General features: G+C 43.7%; 1 protein-coding gene across 1 annotated transcript in view; it reads right to left on the bottom strand.

The window, feature by feature from the left end:
- Positions 1-13295, bottom strand: part of LOC141047179 (tyrosine-protein phosphatase non-receptor type 9-like) — a 96612-nt gene that overhangs the window by 63350 nt on the left and 19967 nt on the right. The window lies entirely within an intron of this gene.

Here is a 13295-nt window from a genome sequence, read left to right on the forward strand (position 1 = left end):
TGCACTTTCCCATTGCTTTCTATGGGTAAAATGCCGAAAGAAGCAACATGCTGCAGTCTGCAAAAATGCAGCTGATAAAAAACATAAAAAAAAAAAATTAAAAAAAATAGTGTGTGCATGAGATTTCTGGTAATGTAAAACGCGGCTTAAAATTTGCATAAAAAAAACATGCAGCAAAAAACATAATGTGTGAACATAACCTAAGAGTCAATATCAACCCATTAATGGGTCATGTTGCATGACTTGGGATAAGAAGCCAAAAAAATCAAAACAGTCTTGGGAGCCATCAAATGGCTGATAAGTCTCCCAACACCAGTATTGTCACAGTGTAACTGAGGAAAGTAGTAAAGAAGGTTTAGACCAGAGTTTCCCAACCAGGGTGTTGCATCACTGTTCTAATATTCCATTGCACCCATGTCCTTAAAGCACCACTTCAGTATTTTTTACCGCTGAAATGGTGTCACTAATCCAAGTTCCTTACCCCTAGTAACATACCAGCCGCCTTCTTCAACTCATCAGCGCAGCTCTGGGCAGTCTCCAGCAATTTGTGATCTGTCTGATCACTCCAGTGTTTGCTGGGTGAGACGGAAGTCAGAACTCAATGTAAATCTATGACACCCAGATCGGGGTCTCAGACCTACATTGAAAGCTTGTGATCATTACACCTCTGACTTCTGGTCAGTCAGGAGAAGTGGTCACAAAATTGCAGCAACGGTAACCACTGAAGATGGCATCTTGTAAGTATACTGACCAGCTGGCCTGGCTGTGGAGTTGGAGCCGTGGATTTGGATTATATATAATAAATTGGGTACAGTAGTACAATGCAGGATGTGCTGATTATCTATAATAATAAATGCCCTAAGCAGCTTCCGGTTGTAACAACTTCCGTCAAGTTGTAACCGGTGACGTCACCGCACACCTCTTTCCATGTTAACCCTCAACACACCACTCCTCAACACACACACTCCTCTCACCTTTCACCATCTCCACTCACGTCCACTCACTCTTTCACTCCACATACGACCCTTTCTCTCACTCCGTCTCTCATACTCACGCCGTCATCGCCGCTGATCCACGATCCCCGACATCTTCTTCCGCCGGAGCCATCCTGGATCCAGACGACCTCCACGTCGGCGACATGTTCTTGCGGCGACGCCATTTTGGATCGGCGAAATCCCGCGATACTCAAGATGGCGTCGCCGCAAGAACATGTCGCCGGCGTGGAGGACGTTGGGATCCAAAATGGCGTCGGCGAAATCTCGCCGACGCCATTTTGGATCCCGACGGCATCCACGCCGGCGACATGTTCCTGCGGCGACGCTATTTTGGATAGGCGAAATCCCGCGATACTCAAGATGGCGTCGCCGCAAGAGCATGTCGCCGGCAAGGACGACGTCGGGATCCAAAATGGCGTCAGCGAAATCCCGCGATACTCAAGATGGCGTCACCGCAAGAACATGTCGCCGACGTGGAAAACGTCTGGATCCAGGATGGCGCCGGCGGAAGAAGATGTCGGGGATCGTGGAGCAGCGGCGATGACGGCGTGAGTATGAGAGACGGAGTGAGAGAAGGGGTCGTATGTGGAGTGAAAGAGTGAGTGGAGATGGTGAAAGGTGAGAGTGTGTGTTGAGGGTTAACATGGCAAGAGGTGTGATGCTATCGCATCCTCCCGATGCGATCGCATCGGGCCATAATCTAGTGTGTATATATATATATATCTATCACCAACCAATCACAAAGCATCTCTCATTTTACCAGAGCTGGTTAAAAGAAGCCGAGCTGTGATTGGTTGCTATGAGCAAGTTTTCCCACTTGACAACACCTCAGCAAACACTGACATGGTGGGAGAAAGCTAGCATCCCTGGGAGCCATTGTCTGCCCCTCAGAAAGGAGCAGCGAGCACATGACAGAAATGAATCCTCCCTCCCATGCCTATATACCCATCACACATCCTCCATACCAAACCGTCAAAGTGGGAAAAAAATGATCCGTTGCAAATTTGCAAAAAACTGATGCACCGGATCCGGTTTTTGGATGGATCCGTCGCAGCAGCCAGTGTATGAAATTTAAAGGAACAGAACTCTGGAAAAGGGGAGAGAGAGAGACCCCAGGGTCTCTTAAAGGGATTATTGGTATGGAAGTCAGGGAAAATCCACACTGCGCTTTGGTACTGACCCCAGGCCTTTCTTAAATGGATCTCCGGTATGGAAGTCAGGGTAAATCCATCCAGCGCTTTGGTTCTGACCCCAGACCTCTCTTAAAGGAATCCCTGGTATGGAAGTCAGGGCAATTGCCTTCAAATGCTCTGGTACTGACCCCAGGCTCTCAAAGGGATCTCCTGTATGGAAGATAGGGCAAATCCCTCAGCGTTCTGATTCTGACCCCAGATTTCTATTAAAGGGATCATTGGTATGCAAAGTAAGGGCAAATTCACTCAGAGCTCTGGTTCTGACCCAAGGCCCATCTTAAGGGGATCCCCGGTATGGAAGTGAGGGCAAATCCACTCTGTGCTTTGGTTTTGACCCCAGGCCTCCCTTAAAGGGATCCCCAGTATGGAAGTTAGGACCATTTCACTCAGCACTGTGGTTCTGACCCCAGACTGATGGGATGATATGGGATATTATGGGTAGCAGTCCGGCGGCTGTGACGGGATGATGTGGGATATTAGTGACAGTTGTCCAGTGGCTCTGGCTGACGGGATGATGTGGGATATTAGGGGGTAGTAGTCCGGTGGCTCTGGCTGACCGGATGATGTGGGATATTAGGGGGTAGTAGTCCGGTGGCTCTGGCTGACCGGATGATGTGGGATATTAGGGGGTAGTAGTCCGGTGGCCCTGGCTGACGGGACGATGTGGGATATTAGGGGCAGTAGCCCGGTAGATCTGGCTGACGAGATGATGTGGGATATTATAGTGAATGTGGCTATGCGGAGTGGGTGGGGCTCTATATATATATATATATATATACACACACACACATATGGGGCTATATATATATATATATATATATATATATATATATATATATATATATATATATATATATATATATATACACACACACACATATATACACACACATACATATATATATATATATACACACACACATACACACACACACACACACACATATATACACACACATACATATATATATATATATATATATATATATACACACACATATATATACACACACACACACACACACATATATATATATATTTTATTTTTTTCACTATAATTTGTTATAACTAACCGTAGTTAGTTAATATGCCCGGGCAGCGCCGGGCTCTTCAGCTAGTCTCTATATATAAAGCCGAATGTATGTATGTATGTATGCATGCATGCATGCATCACCAACCAATCACAAAGCATCTTTCATTTCACCAGAGCTGTTCAAAAGAAGCGGAGTTGTGATTGGTTGCTATGAGCAACAGTGTTCCTTGCAACCAATCACTAAGCATCTCTCATTTCACCAGAGCTGGTTAAAAGAAGTTGAGCTGTGATTGGTTGCTATGAGCAAGTTTTCCCACTTGACAACACATCAGCAGACACTGACATGATGGGAGAAATCTAGCATCCCCGGGAACATAAGCTCCCAGAAATTGTCTGCCCCCCCAGACAGAAGCACAGAGCCCATGTCAAATGAATCCCCCCCTCCCGTGCATCATTGGTATGCAAGTTAGGGCAAATCCACTCAACGTTTTGGTACTGACTCCAGGCCTTTCTTAAAGGGATATCCGGTATGGAAGGCAGGGCAAATCCATCCAGTGCTTTGGTACTGACTCCAGGCCTTTCTTAAAGGGATCTCCTGTACGGAAGTTAGGGCAAATCCCTCAGCGCTCAGGTTCTGATCCCAGGCTTTCTTAAAAGGGATCCCCGGTATGGATGTTAGGGCAAATCCACTCAGCGCTCTTGTTTTGACCCAAGGCCCCTCTTAAAGGGATCCCCGGTATGGAAGTTAGGGCAAATCCACTCAGCGCTCTGGTTCTGACCCCAGTCCTCTCTTAAAGGGATCCCGGTATGGAAGTCAGGGCAATTGCCTTCAAATGCTCTGGTACTGACCCCAGGCTCTCTTAGGCTGTGTGCACACGCTGCGGATTAGGTGCGGATTCATCCGCGCGGATTTTGTAAAATCCGCAGGTGAAACCGCAGGTCAAAAGACCTGCGGTTTTACCTGCGGATTGCTCTGCGGTTTTGCCCTGCGGTTTTTCATCTCCTCAATGGAGGAGATGGCAAACCGCAGGAGAATCCGCAGAAAGAATTGACATGTCAATTCTTTCTGCGGATTGAAAACCGCAGATAATCCGCCCGGAAAATTCCGCACCGTCTGCATTGCGGTTTTTGATTCCCATAGGGAATCATGGTACTGTACACCGCAGCAAAAACTGCTGCGGGTCCGCAGCGGCCAAAACCGCTGCGGAACCGCAGCAAAATCCGCAGCGTGTGCACACAGCCTTAAAGGGATCATTGGTATGGAAGTCAGGGCAAATCCCTCAGCACTGTGGTTCTGACCCCAGGCCTCTCTTAAAGGAATCCCCGGTATGGAAGTTAGGACCGTTCCACTCAGCGCTGTGGTTCTGACCCCAAGGTCTCTTAAAGGGATCATTGGTATGGAAGTTAGGGCAATTCCACTCAGCGCTCTGGTTCTGATCCCAGGCCCCTCTTAAAGGGATCCCCGGTATGGAATTAGGGTAAATCCCACAGCGCTGATTCTGACCCCAGTCTCTCTTAAAGAGATCATTGGTATGGAAGTTAGGACCGTTCCACTCAGAGCTCTGGCTCTGACCCCAGGCTGACGGGATGATGTGGGATTTTACAGGGTAGTAGTCCGGTGACTGGCTGTCGGGATGATGTGGGATATTAGGGGTAGTAGTTCGGTGGCTCTGGCTAATGGGGGATATTAGGGGTAGTAGTCCGGTAGCTTTGATGGAACGATGTGCGATATTAGGGGTAGTAGTCTGGTGGCTCTCACGGGATGATGTGGGATATTATAGTCAATGTGGCTATCCGGAGTGGGCGGGACTTCACACTCAGAATGGAGATGAATATATATATATTTTCATTATAACTAACCATAGTTAGTTACTACGCTCAGGCAGCTAATAATAATCTTTATATAGCGCCAACATATTCCGCAGCGCTTTACAGTTTAACAGTTTCAAAACAAGTCATAAGTAACGCGTTGACAATACAACAAAGCAAAATAAGACAACCTGCTCGTGAGAGCTTACAATTTACAATACAGTACACGTTTCCATAAGAATTTGGGAAGGTTATGAAATGTCTGTTCTGTTCATGATCTGAGGATCTGGGCTTTTAGCCGAGATGAATCTGTGCTGCACTTTATGCACATGCTCAGTAGTGATCAGTGCTGGAGAGTCGGAGTCAGGGAAATTGAGGAGTTTGAGTCTGAGGTGGCTTGGCTGAAGTGGTGCTTTAAAATGTGGATACAATGTAATATAGCAATGAAAAGGAAGGAGCCATGATTGGTTTATCTCCATGCTTTAACCCCTTCACCCCCAAGGGTGGTTTGCACGTTCATGACCGGGCCAATTTTTACAATTCTGACCACTGTACCTTTATGAGGTCATAACTCTGGAACGCTTCCATGGATCCCGGTGATTCTGACATTGTTTTCTCGTGACATATCGTACTTCATGTTAGTGGTCAAATTTCATTCAAATAACTTGCGTTTATTTGTGAGAAAAATGGAAATTTGGCAAAAATTTTGAAAATTTCACAATTTTTCAACTTTGAATTTTTATGCCCTTAAATCACAGAGATATGGCACCCAAAAAACTTGATAACTAACATTTCCCACATGTTTACTTTACATCAGCACAATTTTGGAACCAAAATTTTTTTTGTTAGGAAGTTATAAGGGTTAAAAGTTGACCAGCGATTTCTCATTTTTACAACACCATTTTATTTTTACGGACCACATCACATTTGAAGCCACTTTGAGGGGTCTATATGATAGAATGGTGTCACTTTTGGGTATTTTCTAAAAACTGCACCCCTTAATAAGGTGCTCAAAACCACATTCAAGAAGTTTATTAACCCTTTAGGTGCGTCACAGGAATTTTTTTGAATATTTAAAAAAAAAAAAATGAACATCTAACTTTTTTTCACAAAAAAAATACTTCAGGTTCAATTTTTTTTATTTTACCAAGGGTAACAGGAGAAATTGGACTGCAAAAGTTATTGTGCAATTTGTCCTGAGTACGCTGATACCTGATATGTGGGGGGGGGAACGACTGTTTCGGCGCATGGCAGAGCTCAGAATGGAAGGAGCGCCGTTTGACTTTTTCAATGCAAAATTGTCTGGAATTCAGATCGGATGCCATGTCACGTTTGGAGAGTCCCTGATGTACCTAAACAGTGGAAACCCCCTACAAGTGACCCCATTTTGGAAACTAGACCCCCCAAGGAACTTATCTAGATATGTGGTGAGAACTTTGAACCCACAAGGGCTTTACAGAAGTTTATAACGTACAGCGGTACAATTAAAAAAAGATATTTTTTCCACAAAAATGATCTTTTCACCCCAATTTTTATTTTCCCAAGGGTAACAGGACCCTAAAAGTTATTGTGCAATTTGTCCTGAGTACGCTGATACCCCACATGTGGGGGTAAACCACTATTTGGGCGCATGGCAGAGCTCGGAAGGGAAGCAGCGCCATTTGACGTTTTTGGCTGGAATTGAGATCGGACACCATGTCGCGATTGGAAACCCCCCACAAATGACACCATTTTGGAAACTAGACCCCCTAAGGAACTTATCTAGATGTGTGGTGAGAACTTTGAACCCCCCAGTGCTTCACAGAAGTTTATAACGCCCGGGCGTGAAAATAAAAAATTCGTAGTTTTTCCACAAACATGATCTTTTAGTCACCATTTTTTTATTTTCCCAAGGGTACCAGGAGAAATTGGACCCCAAAAGTTGTTGTCCAATTTGTCCTGAGTATGCTGATACCCCATATGTGGGAGAAAACTACTGTATGGGCACACGTTGGGGCTCGGAAGGGAAGCAGTGACGTTTTGTAATGCAGACTTTGATGGAATGGTCTGCGGGTGTCGTGCGTTTGGAGAGCCCCTGATGTACCTAAACTATTGAAACTTCCCACAAGTGACCCCATTTTGGACACTAGACCCCCCACGGAACTTATCTTGATGTGTGGTGAGCACTTTGAACCCCCAAGTGCTTCACAGAAGTTTATAACGCTCGGACGTGAAAATAAAAAAATCATTTTTTTCCACAAAAATGATATTTTTGCCCCCAATTTTTTATTTTCCTAAGGGTAACAGGAGAAATTGGACCCCAAAAATTGTTTTGCAATTTGTCCTGAGTAGGCTGATACCCTACATGTGGGGGTAAAACACTGTTTGGACGCATGTCAGAGCTTGGAAGGGAAGGAGCACCATTTGACTTTTTCAACTCAGAATTGGCTGGAATTGAAATCTGACGCCATGTTGCATTTGGAGAGCCCCTGATGTGCCCAAACAGTGGAAAACCCCAATTCTAACTCCAACCCGAACCCCAACACACCCCTAACCCTAATCTCAGCCCTAACCCTAATGGAAAAATGGAAATAAATACATTTTTTTAATTTTATTATTTTTCCCTAACTAAGGGGGTGATAACGGGGGGTTTGATTTACTATTTATGGCGGTTTTTATGTTTGGCGGCTGTCGCACGCTAAAAGACGCTTTTTATTGTAAAAATAGTTCTTGCATCACCACATATTGAGAGCTGTAATTTTTCCGTATTTTGACCCACCGAGTCATGTGAGGTCTTATTTTTTGCGGGACGAGTTGACGTTTTTATTGGTACCATTTTCGGGCACGTGACATTTTTTGATCGCTTTTTATTCCGATTTTTGGGACGCAGAATGAACAAAAACCAGCGTTTCATGAATTTCTTTTGGGGGGGGCGCGTTTACACCGTTCCGCGTGCGGTAAAATTGATAAAGCGGTTTTATTCTTCGGGTCAGTACGGTTACAGCGATACCTCATTTAGTTCGTTATTTTATGTTTTGTCGGTTTTATGCAATGAAAACTTTTATAAAAAATAATTATTTTTGCATCGCTTTATTCTGCGAGCTATAACTTTATTTTTTCGCTGATGATGCTGTGTGGCGGCTCAATTTTTGCGGGACAAGATGACGTTTTCAGTGGTACCATGGATATTTATATGCGTCTTTTTGATTGCGCGTTATTACACTTTTTGTTTGGCGGAATGATAATAAATCATTATTTTTTGCTTCGTTTTTTATTTTTCTTTTTTAAGGGGTTCGCTAAAGGGGTTAACTAATGGGACAGTTTTATAGGGCGGGTCCTAATGGACGCAGCAATACCTAATATGTGTACTTTTATTGTTTTTTTATTTTCAAAAAATGGATTTATTTAGGGGAATATTTTTTTTTTTTGTAATTTGGCGATTTTTTTTTTAATTATTTTAACACTTTTTAATTTTTTTTTTTACTTTATTAAATAGTCCCAGGTGGGACATCACTGTTCTGTGACAGATCGCTGATCTGTCACATCACAGATCACTGTGCCAGATCAGCGATCTGTCACAGGCAGTGCACAAGGCTTGATCAGGCCTGCGCTTTGCAGGCACTGAGGAAGCCAGCTTCCTGCAGACCCCCGAAGGCCCCCGTCGCCATCTTGGATTCGGGGGCCTGCAGGAAAGGAGCCCCCGGCAGCAGCACTGCACATTGCGCTGCCGTGGGGGGCTCAGGGAAGCATGGAGGGAGCCCCCTCCCTGCCGATGCTTCCCTTTAACTCCCGGCACACCGCGATCATGTTTGATCGCGGTGTGCAAGGGGTTAACGTGTCGGGGGCGGTCCGTGACCGCCCCTGACATTGTGCTGGGTGTCAGCTGTGATAATCAGCTGACACCCGGCCGCGATCAGCGGCGCTCACCACGTGGGCGCCGCTGATCGTGGTAGACGTACTATCCCGTCCATGCGCATAGGGGCCCGGGTCCCATGGACGGGATAGTACGTCTGATGTCAGGAAGGGGTTAAACCCACATGTCTTCTAAGTTGACACTGGCAGCAGAATAATGTCAATGTATTACCAGAACCATTCAGCAGAAAAAATCATAATGCAACAAAATCAGATAGGAAATGGCTTTTGTTTTACTCCACAAGACACAGTAACTTAATGTTCTATTCATATGGGACCACAACAGCTTCAGTGGCTTCATGCTATCTATATTCAGTATGTGTGGGTGAGGGCGCACCATGGCATCATGCTATATTCAGTAAGGGTGGGTGAGGGAGCACCATAGCTTCATGCGATATTCAGTAGGGGTGGGTGAGGGAGCACCATGGCATCATGCTATATTCAGTAGGGGTGGGTGAGGGAGCACCATAGCTTCATACTATATTCAGTAGGAGTGGGTGAGGGAGCACCATAGCATCATGCTATATTCAGTAGGGGTGGGTGAGGGAGCACCATAGCTTCATGCTATACTCAGTAAGGGTGGGTGAGGGAGCACCATAGCTTCATGCTATATTCAGTAGGGGTGGGTGAGGGAGCACCATGGCATCATGCTATATTCAGTAGGAGTGGTTGAGGGAGCACCATAGCTTCATACTATATTCAGTAGGAGTGGGTGAGGGAGCACCATAGCATCATGCTATATTCAGTAGGAGTGGGTGAGGGAGCACCATAGCTTCATGCTATATTCAGTAGGAGTGGGTGAGGGAGCACCATAGCTTCATACTATATTCAGTAGGAGTGGGTGAGGGAGCACCATAGCTTCATGCTATATTCAGTAGGAGTGGGTGAGGGAGCACCATAGCTTCATGCTATATTCAGTAGGGGTGGTTGAGGGAGCACCATAGCTTCATACTATATTCAGTAGGAGTGGGTGAGGGAGCACCATAGCTTCATGCTATATTCAGTAGGGGTGGGTGAGGGAGCACCATAGCTTCATGCTATATTCAGTAGGGGATGTGAGGGGACACAATGGCCTCATGCTATATTCAATAGACATGCTATTCAAACAAGCAAAACGAAGTTAAGCCATAAAATATTCAGCCTTTATTACTGCATGATAGCAAAAAAAAATAATAAAAACATTTAAAAGGAGATACATACCCACAACATCCTAACAGGTTTGAAATGCAAGTACAACACCGTTCTGCAGACTTCATGCATATGATAAATAGCGGTAAATGCTGCAATGATAATATAAGCCTTGCATACTAGTGATATTCCTATGCACTGTAAAAAGACCCTTTCTATATCTAGTATAACGTGATTATAATGAGAATTTTTTCAAAAGGCCAAAATATGACCAACAGTCCAATCACAGAAAATAAGTGCAAATAAGCAGCCCAAATCGTAATAGCTGTAATTTGATGTATATACAGTTGTGGCCAAAAGTATTGACACCCCTGCAATTCTGTCAGATAATATTCAGTTTCTTCCTGAAAATGATTGCAAACACAAATTCTTTGGTATTATCGTCATTTAATTTGTCTTAAATGAAAAAACACAAAAGAGAATGAAGCAAAAGGCAAAACATTGATCATTTCACACAAAACTCCAAAAATGGGCCAGACCAAAGTATTGGCACCCTCAGCCTAATACTTGGTTGCACAACCTTTCGCCAAAATAACTGCGACCAACCGCTTCCGGTAACCATCAATGAGTTTCTTACAATGCTCTGCTGGAATTTTAGACCATTCTTCTTTGGCAAACTGCTCCAGGTCCCTGATATTAGAAGGGTGCCTTCTCCAAACTGACTGCCATTTTAGATCTCTCCACAGGTGTTCTATGGGATTCAGGTCTGGACTCATTGCTGGCCACCTTAGAAGTCTCCAGTGCTTTCTCTCAAACCATTTTCTAATGCTTTTCGAAGTGTGTTTTGGGTCATTGTCCTGCTGGAAGACCCATGACCTCTGAGGGAGACCCAGCTTTCTCACACTGGGCCCTACATTATGCTGCAAAATTTGTTGGTAGTCTTCAGACTTCATAATGTCATGCACACGGTCAAGCAGTCCAGTGCCAGAGGCAGCAAAGCAACCCCAAAACATCAGGGAACCTCCACCATGTTTGACTGTAGGGATCGTGTTCTTTTCTTTGAATGCCTCTTTTTTCTCCTGTAAACTCCACAATCTTGCGTTGAAATCTCTTGTCAATTTTTCTTTTCCATCCACATCTAGGGAGGTTAGCCACAGTGCCATGAGCTTTAAAACTTCTTGATGACACTGCGCACGGTAGACACAGGAACATTCAGGTCTTTGGAGATGGACTTGTAGCCTTGAGATTGCTCATGCTTCCTCACAATTTGGTTTCTCAAGTCCTCAGACAGTTCTTTGGTCTTCTTTCTTTTCTCCATGCTCAATGTGGTACACACAAGGACACAGGACAGAGGTTGAGTCAACTTTAATCCTTGTCAACTGGCTACAAGTGTGATTTACTTTTTGCCAACACCTGTTAGGTGCCACAGGTAAGTTACAGGTGCTGTTAATTGCACAAATTAGAGAAGCATCACATGATTTTTCGAACAGTGCCAATACTTTTGTCCACCCTCTTTATGTTTGGTGTGGAATTATATCCAATTTGGCTTTAGGACAATTCTTTGTGTTTTTTCATTTAAGACAAATTAAATGAAGATAATCCGGATGACCTATTAAGATATAGCCCAGTGGCAGATAAATAATACAGGACAGAGTTAAGCCTATACCATCATGACATGTTTAAGCCCAAATGCACGTAGTGCGCAGTTTGTGCTATAGCAGTAATAACCGCTGAGAATAAAGAAGAGAAGTACAAAGTGCATTGGAATCATACAGCCTTATAGAATGAAGATCCCCGACGCGCGTTTCGCTTTAGCTTAGTCACCCCCCTAGGGTGCCACTGTGCTTTTTACACTGTCAACTCGTCAAACTCTATTTCTATATTTTATTGTGCCATTCTGTGCTAGCTTGAAGTATATTGTGTGTATTATATATACATTAAATTACAGCTATTACGATTTGGGCTGCTTATTTGCACTTATGTTCTGTGATTGGACTGTTGGTCATATTTTGGCCTTTTGAAAAAATTCTCATTATAATCACGTTATACTAGATATAGAAATGGTCTTTTTACAATGCATAGGAATATCACTAGTATGCAAGGGTTATATTATCATTGCAGCATTTAGCGCTATTTATCATATGCATGAAGTCTGCAGAACGGTGTTGTACTTGCATATCAAACCTGTTAGGATGTTGTGGGTATGTATCTCCTTTTAAATGTTTTTATTTTTTTTTTGCTATCATGCAGTAATAAAGGCTGAATATTTTATGGCTTAACTTCGTTTTGCTTGTTTGATAAAGTAGTTCATTTGAAGTGCCATTAATTAGGCTCAACTTTTTGGATATATTCATGCTATATTCAGTTGGCGGTGCTACAAAGCGGCTTAATGCTATATACAAGGTAGATAAACAGTAGCTTCATGTTATAGTCAGGGGGGCATTGTCTTGTGAGATCAGTCTGATTTCTTCTTGCAGGCTGATCTGTGAACGTAGATAACTCAGTAGTAAAAGACCAGTCTCATTTGTGCTGGCAAGAGGATACCCAAAGATTTCCATACACAAGAAATCGAGAGAGCTGGAGGGTATGTATAGCAACAAGTTCACCCATTAGAGCCATAAGTAGGATTCAGATGCCAATAGCCTGACATGATTTATAGTTGGTGTATTCATGCCGTCTATTTAGGCTTTTTTTTTTTAGTAAGAAATTTATTTGGTAGGAGGAGTACCCCAAGGTATTTCCCCAGGGTTGGGAAACACTGATATGGACACATAGTTTCCAAGTATACAAGACTGAATTATGGATATGTCTTATGCACAGTTTGTAACGTATTTTCAATTTGTCATTGACTTAAAAAAAAACAAAAAAACAAAACACGAAATATGAGAAATCCATCAAAAATGATTCTAGGAGTAGAGGAACAGACTGGTTTCTTTGCAGAGTGGACCCATAGAGATGTGTGCACAGGACCTGTAGAGGGGCTAGGAAATAACTGAACATTATGAAACGTTTTGTTTCTTAGAAGTATTTGAGAAAAAAAAAAATGGTTGCAATCCTTTCTGAATCACAAAATTAGGGAACCCCAGTGAGGAAATACTCAAGGGTAATACTAAGAAGGCAAACGTCAATGAAGAATGAGGAAGAGCCTATATACCGTAAAAGGCAGATGTTTGCCAACCATGACACATCTTATAGTCCTCTCATGCGAGTGCAGGAAGTACAGCTCTCAGGTATGTTGCGCCAATG

Source organism: Dendrobates tinctorius, unplaced genomic scaffold (genome assembly GCF_039654945.1).
Source record: "Dendrobates tinctorius isolate UK_male_01 unplaced genomic scaffold, ASM3965494v1 ptg000011l, whole genome shotgun sequence".
In the NCBI taxonomy this organism is placed as follows: domain Eukaryota; kingdom Metazoa; phylum Chordata; class Amphibia; order Anura; family Dendrobatidae; genus Dendrobates; species Dendrobates tinctorius.